The sequence below is a fragment of the Rhea americana genome, unplaced genomic scaffold, assembly GCF_003343005.1.
Source record: "Rhea americana isolate MKP2758 unplaced genomic scaffold, rheAme1 scaffold_37, whole genome shotgun sequence".
Taxonomy (NCBI): Eukaryota; Metazoa; Chordata; class Aves; order Rheiformes; family Rheidae; genus Rhea; species Rhea americana.
This window is the reverse complement of record NW_028186501.1, coordinates 5,393,645-5,403,081: the sequence shown is the minus strand read 5'-3', so window position 1 is coordinate 5,403,081 and position 9,437 is coordinate 5,393,645. Positions and strand designations below refer to the sequence as shown.

At 43.9% G+C, this 9,437-nt stretch overlaps 1 protein-coding gene across 2 annotated transcripts in view; it reads right to left on the bottom strand.

The window, feature by feature from the left end:
• Nucleotides 1–3,961: 3,961 nt before the first annotated feature.
• The window catches only part of HNRNPAB (heterogeneous nuclear ribonucleoprotein A/B), a 31,146-nt gene continuing 25,670 nt past the window's right edge, over nucleotides 3,962–9,437 (bottom strand). The window contains exon 9 of one of the 2 annotated variants that reach the window (XM_085312852.1): nucleotides 3,962–8,817. The gene's annotated coding sequence lies outside the window, so the exon portion shown is untranslated. The remainder of the gene's footprint in view (nucleotides 8,818–9,437) is intronic. The other variant, XM_085312855.1, reaches the window with a different exon arrangement.

Sequence of the window (9,437 nt, the reverse complement as noted above, 5' to 3'; positions counted from 1 at the left end):
ACTGCAGGGAAAGCCAGGGGAACCGGGATTAGATGTGAGTATGTAACGCATTAAGTGTGATATGTAGAAACATGAACGTGCATGTAAATACCATCAAATTGATTGCTATTCTCATGAAAATATATAGCTAATACTGTGTATACTATTTGTAGTTAAACAGGTGCCCTGTGGAACAGTAGGATATAGCGTAATTCAAGCCAGCTGTAACTCTACCACACCATGTATTATTTCTCAGCTAAGGTGCTGGCAGAGTTTCTTTTTAGTGAGAATATTTGTACAGGACTCAATAAAATGAAAATTTCTGTGGGATAAAATGTTACACACAAAGCACAAGCTTTCCCAAGAAATTGCTGAGATGTAAAGTCAACGAGGAAGCCAGTGTTCCTCACCACAGGAGGCCGGGTTGATTGCTTGGGGTYGACTGTGTGGAGCTGAGATGCTGGGGTCTTTACAAAGTCAACTTACAAAGCTCTTTCCCCCCTTTTGCGTAAAAATTGCTATGACAGGGCTTCCCAGGTCTAAGAGGAGAGAAAGGAGAAAGAAGTGAAAGAGGGGAGAAGGTGAGTGGGTTGTGGCGGTACCGGTGCTGGTTGGGGGCAGCAGGGAAGGGGTGCGAGGGGGGCAGACTGGCTGCTCTTCCGGCTGTGCTGGGATTTGCGTGGCCCCAGTACGAGGCAGGACGTGCTGTGAAGCCACCGGTTCCCGTGGCCTTGGGAGCGGGTTTGCAAGCCTTCACCTCTGCAGCCTGCAAATACTGTGGCCTCGCACCTCCTGCTTGGGGAAAATATGCTAGACTTTGGTTTCGCAGACCTCAAAAACACATCCGAGTCAGGGGGTTTGTTACAGGGATCCTTAAATAAAGCAGAGCAGAGCAGGAGGGTCAGGAGGGGATACGGCCATGCCGAGAAGCTTTGTGGGGAGGGCAGAGCTGCCCAAAACCGCCTACCGGCGGGCACCAGCATGCCTTCCAGCAGGAACCAACCACGAAGGCATTCTGTTATAAAATTAATATRATCTATCAAAATTTTCCCACCCAGCTTTAACTGAAGATTTGCACATTCATGTAATTCCATGGTTGAGGTTACATTAGTGCAGATCTCCCTCGTTTGAACTAGGTGTGGGGCAGGAACTCGCAATTGCTGTGCCAGTTAAAACCGAGTTGTCCTTTTCCTGCCTCTCGCCCCTTCTGTCCTTGACATGGTTTTTCTGTTGGGGCAACAGGGTGAGAGAGGAATACCAGGGAGAAAAGGAGCTAAAGGGCAGAAAGGGGAACCAGGCCCTCCTGGGCTGGATCAGCCTTGTCCAGTGGTAAGTCTTTTCTTTCTTTCCTCTTAAGCTTGCACGGCAGCGACTGGAAGGGATCCTAGCTTTGCAGCCCGGGAAAAGGGAGGCAGCGTTGGATAGTTCTTTATTTTGCAGTAAATCAGAGCAGATGGTTATTGTTTTCTCACTTTTCTTAATGATTTGTTTTATCCGCACTGCTGGAAGTTCACAGCTCACTGTAGTGGCTCCACGTTGGCCAGATGGGAACAAGCCACAGCAGTAAAAATAAGGCGTCTTTGTGTAAAGACCTTGTTGTTGTCGTCGGGAACGAGGGGCGTCAGTGAGGCTCCTCGGCAGAGCGCGAGCCCCGCCGACAGCCGCCTGCTTGGGTTTGCGGTGCGTTTGGAGTCGGGCAGTAATTCGATGCAGCGGCTGGGAGGCAATTTGAAAACAAGGGCAGCTCTATCCCGTCGTCCCCGATGGAAGTCGAATAGGGGACGAGTCTGGCTCTGCCGTGCGGGGAAGCCGGGCAGGGTTGGTAGCCGCGCGGCTCCTACCGCCGCCAAGATACGTCGACACGATGTCCGAGCTGGCATCCCCGAGGCTGCCGAAACRGGAGCCTCGGCGAAGAGACTCCGTTCCCCTGGCTGAGGTGGCACCTGGTACCGCAGATCTGGCCTCTCTCCAGCAGGTGCTGGGCCACCAGCATGGAGCACCTGTACAAAAACAGCCCAAAAGCTCTCTTTCCTTCCCAGAAAAGCCTCCTTGATGTTTGTGAGTCCAAGGAATAGGGATTATACTAGCTTTTCCGTTATACTAGCAAGCATCTCCCTTCGTCAGTATACCTTACTTTGCTTAGAGAGTGCACGTGAGCTGCAATTACTTTGTTCGCAATAGATCACCTTTTCTCTCTCTACGTGCTGCCTGAGTTAACCCTCTCTTTAACTGCACTGTTATAAATGTGAATCTCTGGTTTGTGCATACAAGGGATTTCCCAGATGACAGRCTTGGTGGTGTCTGTGGATTCCCAGCCGTAAAATAATTCTGTTGACTTGCCGTGTCATCAGAAATGGATGTGTCACGTTTTGAACCTGTTCTCCTCTTTTCTGCTCTAACACTGATGTCTGTTCAAGTAACTCCYGTGTCCTTTTCGATTCTCAACAAGCAGTTATTTTTTCAAACAGGGAGATCGTAATATTAAAGGCAACAAAGGGGAGCCAGGTTTACCGGGCCTGGATGGGGTGAGCGTGCCCTGCTCTTTGGTATCTTGTCTGCTTTTTTTTTCTTTTCTTGCATGGTTTGTGTGTCCGTTTCTGCTGCTGCAAAGCCCTTTCCCAAGGAGTGAATCCCTCTAGGGAGAGAAAGGAACATAAATCAGCAGAGCGCAAACAAGATGTTTTACTTCGGCCTCCTGCTCCGAGTGCCAGCGTGTTGTGCCTTCTTCCCAGGTTAAAAACGACTTTAGATACCGAATGCAAGCAATGGGAGATGACATGGCGACTGCTTGGTCGTTCAGAATAGATGCTAAAAGTTAGTTCTTGGCTGAGTTGCCACCTGCAATCTATTTCGGATGCTCTCTTGCCTGCCCTTCCCACAGCCCTGCCAGGCAGGTTCCCCCGCCAAACGGCCACGAGAGCCACAGCTCTACGGAGCGGCRGCCGGAGAGGTTTGCTGACGCTCTGGGTATTAAAAGAGCATTTACTGTGGTGGCATATAGTTCTGCACGTGCTCAGGTTCAAGTCCAAAGATTATTCTAAAAGGCTCGGACTCTGTTCTCCGCGAGGGCTCTGCGTGACTAGCCAGAAGAGGTCATTGTTTTATTTTCCTTTTTTGTTGAAGCGCAGAAAATGCTGCATGTTAGATGACTTGCAGTCGTCTTCAGAGAAACAAAAGGGCAGTAAGCTGTTTCTCTTTCAGAGAGTTAAATTGCTTTCATATGTGTCAAAGAAGCCAATTACTAGCAGAAGGCCCTCTTTGACTCTTCGTATTTTCTCCCCAGATGTCCTGTTTGCCAAGTATTTCCCATCTTAACTACACAGAATGCACAATACCTACCTATACTGAAGGCACAGTAAATAGCAGTAGATTTCTTCTCTATAGAAGTACAACGGGACTAGTTAATAAAGCACTTTTTGTATCTCCATGCTCCCATGCATACGGGTTAGTTGCATGCTGTGGGGGAGTGTCTTCGTTGTGCGCCCTACCGTGCGTCGGCCGTTTGCTGTGCTCTCGGTGACTGCCTTCACTCCATGAGTTTATAGCATGAGCCTCATACACAGTTTGCAAAGCRTGTTTTAAGCTGGCAGGTCACTTTGGAATCAATTGAGTGAAACGTGATAAAAATGTGTGCGGTTTTGTGACTGCCAAGACGGGTATCTTGAGAGCACGGAAGGGAGAGAAGGCCCAGGGCAGAAATCATCGCTGTGACCACCAGTGGGTTAGGATGTGCTCTACCAGCACATCAGGATCTTCCTGGGTCAAACAACTACCCTGTGTGTTCCCCCTCCCCTTGCCCTTTACCCCCAGACAACTATGATAAATGTACAGGTTGGACTTTTTTTTTATTAATAGATACAGAACAAAATATTGATGGGTGTCAGCAGAAAAAAGTTGTATGATACCTAGCTACTGTTTATGCTATAGGAAAGTATGTAAAAATTGCTTGACGTGGTACACTGAGTAGCTAGAGAGGGTAACCTTACTTCACTGCATCTGTTTTATTGGGCAGAGGCTATTTTACATACAAAATCAATACAGAATACAAAAAATGTGATGACTGACATTTACAGTAAAAATTGTAGAAAATGCATTTTTGACCTGTATTTGCACTAGCAGTTATCTCCRCTGCATACGCATCCGTGTGACTTCCAAGCCCTAGTTAATCTGGAGTTGGCTCTGAGGGAAGGGGCAGTGCCCACGTGCTCTCGGTAGCTCTTCTGTACATGCAGAGATTCGTGCAATCAGAGATCCAAGAGCCTTAAAAAAAATCCCACATCAGAAAAGGCAAGGCAAGTCAGCTGTTTCTTCTAAAGTTATCTTGAATGACAGAGTTGGTCATACATAGTCCATTCCTCTTCTAAGCGTTTCCTTCCATTTCACTGGTTTCCTCCTGCTAGATAAGCAATTTTGGCTATGTTTTCTTGTATCTCCATCAGAAAAAAGACAAGTATTTCCCTCCATGCTTACTCCCTTTGCATAGTCCACAATTCATCCTATTCCAATCAGTTCAGCAACTCAAGATTTCTCAAAGAAATTAAGCACTGCAGACTTGAATTTAACACAACCGAGATATCATTAAAAGAAAAAAGAATTTTAATCCCCCCGCAATCTAAAATGCACATACTAACAAAAGGTACATTGCCACATCATGTTTTCCATGTATTTTTCTGATTGCAAAAATCACTGTCTTTTAAAGCAGATTGTGAAATTAATGAACTGTGGGTCCAAATTTTTGTATTTGTTTACATTTTCTTTTTTGTTTAAAGAAAGAAAGAGTATGGTTATTTTTTTCACCCTGGGCTGTATTCAATTTTGCATTATGCTTGACACACAGACTACAYTGCCTGCGTGTTTTTTCTTTCTATGTAGACAAAGTACATGGGTTTTGCATGGTAATTGTCTTGAATTKTGCTGCCAAGTCTTTCATCGTTGTGACATTTAAGTCACTGTCAACAGAAATTAAATTTGTAAACTCACTTTTGCAGGGACCAGATGGACTGCCAGTAGCAGGATGTTGGCAAAAGGTATGGTATAACAACTATATATCCTTGAGTAGGCAGAGCAATTTTGGCTGCACGGTAACTGTTTGTACTGCTCTGTTTCTGTTAAGCAATAGATGGTATCATCTGAGTGTCATGCCTTGCAAGAACAGGAGTCCATCTGCTTTGGTTATCTTGTTCCCCACAGTTGTAGACTGGTTTCTGCCCAAGAAGTGGAAAAAACACCCCAAAAAACTTGCTAACCATGAAAAATCATTCTTGTTAATAGTGTCAGTAACAATCTCTTTTTCAGGCTAGTGCAGCCTGGGCCTTTATTTTGGCCCAAGTGGTTTAGGAACYAGTCATGCAAAGACTCCACAGTTCTGCAAGTCAGGCTTGTGCAACAGCAGTTCACACTGTATCTTATAGCTGAGACTTCACAGTCCATCACCCTTTTTTGTCAGAGTTACAAAGCACTCGTTTCCACACAGACTCTCCTGCCACGGTAATTATGCCTCCACAACCACTACACTGCTTCAGCGTTTCAGTCGGCAGATCTGGGTACGGGTGGTCGGATACTTGGAAATGTCTCGCCCTACGCCCCAGCACGGCCAGTGGTTAATGCAGGGCCGTCCAGTGCAAAAGATTGCTCCTGCGAGAGCGATTAGACAGGTCTCCCCCCTAAGATGAGCTTTTGATCCTAGCTTTTAAGAGGGTGGGTGCCGTAATCTCCTTCTCCAACAAGGTCAGGCCACTGGAGCAGAATGGAATTACTAACCCGGTTTCAAACATATGGTACGTGGACGTAATTCAAGTTAATAGCAAGCAGCGTTACTAACTGGTTGCAAACCCTCAGTTAGAATGTAAGCATGCCCTTAACATGTAAAAGGTTTTTAACTCTTTGGAAAGTCATTTAGATGTATTTTTAATGTTAAGAAAAAAAAATGAATATCAATCCTTACAATATTAACAAGAAAATTAGTAACTGYAATGGAGCAGTTCTCTGATTAAAATATTTGTTATTTGTGTTCTTTTGCAGTGATCTCTAAGCATGAAGCACAGTGTGTAAATATGTGATATATTTTGATCTTTCTAATTTTTGTATAAAAAAGGAACAAAAACTCTTCAACAGTAATATATTGACCTTTTTTATACTGGATTCTGTCATTTATAGACTTTGAAAATATTGTAAGGCTCCCAAACCCATAAGATATGCATGATAACATCTGGATTTGATCAAGGTACCTATAACAGTAGCTGGGAATGAAGAGTATTCACTGCTGATGCTGCTGTGTGAACTAACAGGCCTGAGACTGTGTGTTGCCTAGCATGCTTTATAGCATGAAGGAGGGAAGATTCCTATCCTAAGTAGGCTCTCAACTCTGTTTTTCTGTTGCACGTGCACATTRAAAGGATGAAAAAAACTGGCTGAAAACTAAAAAGAAAAAAAGGATGCAGCCCTAGAAAGGAAAGAACTTGCCATATACTATCTGGCCAAAGAAAAGGACTTTCAGTTTGCAGAGGAAACAAAGCCAAGCTCCATTCATTGCTACCTTCTGTTGCTGTGATGGAAATAGCAATCCTACGGTTAAAAGCAACAATCTTGACTACCTGTGGATATTTCAGCTACTATCAACAGAAACTTTTATCTCAAGAGGAAACACCTCTGCATCCAGTTATGGGTTCTTTGGCTGAAGATTTGCAAACGCTCTGTTACTGCAGAACTCAAATTCCTTAGAAAACCTCGACTGCAGTATTTCAAGACATAAAATCTAGCAATACTGTCAGTGAAGAGAGCTGCAGGATAGGAAGGGCTCTGCTGAAGTCTTGTCTTAGGCAACAGAGCAAATAATGTTGCTTGCTACTGAGGTTCTCAAAACCTGGGAGTTTGGAGTATTTAATTCTCCTGGCTTGTGGGCTTCCTTTGTATTTGATTTTCTTGGTTTACGTGGTTTAATTGTAAWCTGGGTAACTGTCTGCACGTGCCTCTTTCCCTCTTTTTGGTCTCTTTCTTTAAATTGTCTGATCTCCAGCACATCCCATGCAGAGCAGAGTAATGAATAAAAGGAAGATTACAGTATCTATCTCTGCATATGGCATTAATGAGACCAATAAAAAATTTGCAAACTATTCCACTGTTAACATTTTTGAAGATGTTAAAAAATTACAGATTGTGTAGTAAAAGAGCCATAAAAAATATTTCAGGGAGGAAGAAAATTCTTTACAGGGGTCTGTTCAGCTTAAAATGAAGATCAGGAAGCAATTGGATTCCTTTGCAGGGAGGAGATAGTTTATATAACAAGTTCTTACACTGAACAGAGAAATATGTACAAAGATCCATCCATTGGCTGGAAGCTGAAGCTACGCAACCATAAAGTAAGCCATGGATTGTTAATAGTGAGGCTAATTAATGACAACCAGACCAGTGATTGGATCCCTGTTCCCTTTAATGGCTTTTTGATTTGACAGATCATGTCTGGAGGAAATGTTTTGGCCAAATACAAGTTGCTAGGCTCAGTATAGGAGTCTGAGGTGGAATTAACAGCCCATCCATGACATCAMACCAAACAATGTGGAAGAGCTCTTTGTAGCCTTGAACTTAAAGAAGGAGAAAAGGAGTTATTTTTTGTATGCTGAGTAGATCTGAACCTCCATTAGGTCCTTGTTCTGCTGCACCTCTTGAGSGCAACTGGCGACCGAGGATTGGAGGGAGGGATGCGATCCAAGGGCAATATGCCCTGTACAAACTGACCTAGTGCTAMGTTAATTCTCGCTCTGGTATTCTGTAGAACAGAAGCAACGTGCTCAGTGCTACAAGGAGATGGGGTGAAGTCTGACTGATGTTTGTGAATGTTTATCAGTGACTGTGTCCTAGCTGTCCTTGAACTTAACCTGGGGAGTGTTTGCTGATAAATCCTGAAATGGACATCTAGCACAGTAGAGGTGGACATAAAAGACTCAGAGCTATAGGCAGTGAACTTTTGCTACCTGTTTTTGTCAGCTGCTTAGGTTCTGTATGTACACATTGCTCGCTTTGTGGCTATACTTTGCATTTTTACCAGTTATTGACAGTTGTTGATCCTATTCTTGGTCACCATATAGATTAAATCTGTGCAGATCAACTAACAAATCAAGAAACAAGAATTATGTAACTCAAACAGCAAGGAAAATGCATTTTATTTACTTCCATTTCATGATGTTAGCTATCGCTTTTGGTGTGGGGGTTTTTTAAAGGCAAAAGGAGCAGCTGGAAAACAAGCTCCCACTGGCTTTAGTGCTTTTGGAAAACCCCTTTACTGTCCCAAATTAAAGCTAAATTCTTCTTCTGTGGAAGGTTGAAGGCAAATCTCTCATTGATGTCACTGGGAAGAAGATCTGTAATTGTTCCCTTAGTATACAGTTGATCTTCCCATCTCCCCCAGTCATCTCCAAACTAAAGCAATACACTACTCCAAACCACACTGTGGGCCTCTACACTCAATATCCTGCACTCGTCCTTTCATGGAACTTCTGTTGATATCAATGAGAGGTCAGTCCCCAGAATGACTGCGGAAAAGCACAAGAATCTGGAAGTGTCCACAAACAATCTACAATGCAGATAGAAAAGTCTTGTTTTACATATGATGGCAAAAACTAAACAGCTTTCTATCTAGCTCCTACTTGAAGAATTTTGATATCACTGAAGCTACAAGACAAGCTAACCTCCGAAGCTTATGAAATTATATTAAAATTTATATTTTCTCTGAGGAAATACCCCGAAGTCCTATTATCTTCAGGTAAACAAGTCAGTATTCCGTCTTCAACTTGTGTGGAATATCCAGTGCTTGTAGGCATCAACTGTGACCACTTGCCAGGCCTGCAAAACATTGATACAGAATACCAGAATAGTGCTTTACCTATTGCTCTAACAGCTCTGCATGGCAGCCTTCCCCCTCCCAACACAGAGCCGCTGATGCCACAGAACCCAAGACATCTGCTCATAATGAAGACATCTCTTCTTAAATTGATCGACCCTCCTAACCGGGGATTTTCTTCCCCATGCCTAAGGCACAGCCTAACCACTCAAGGGGTTTTCATGCCAATCRAGGAGGAAGGCTAGAATCATCGTCCCAGCACTAGGACTTTGTGGCTGGTATCCATCCATACCTGTCAGTGCTAACGTGCTAGCTGCCAAATCTTTAGTAATAATCTGTAAAAAAAAAAATCCTGGCCAGGTGCCCTCTGCATAGGTTAATTTTGCATCCTGAGTATGGTGAGTCCAGCGCATACAAAGCAGCGAGTTGAGTACATTCTGGATGTCTCAGTTACTGCACGTGAACAAATCAGCAGCTGGTGTGCAGTAGTTTCTCTGGCTTTCTGCCACTTCCATTTTCTTTAGAAACGGTGGCAGAAATGGATCTTGCAGTATATGGCAACTACTGCCACTTCAACCATGACAAACCTAACTAGCAGATCTTCAAGGATCTGCTAGTCGTA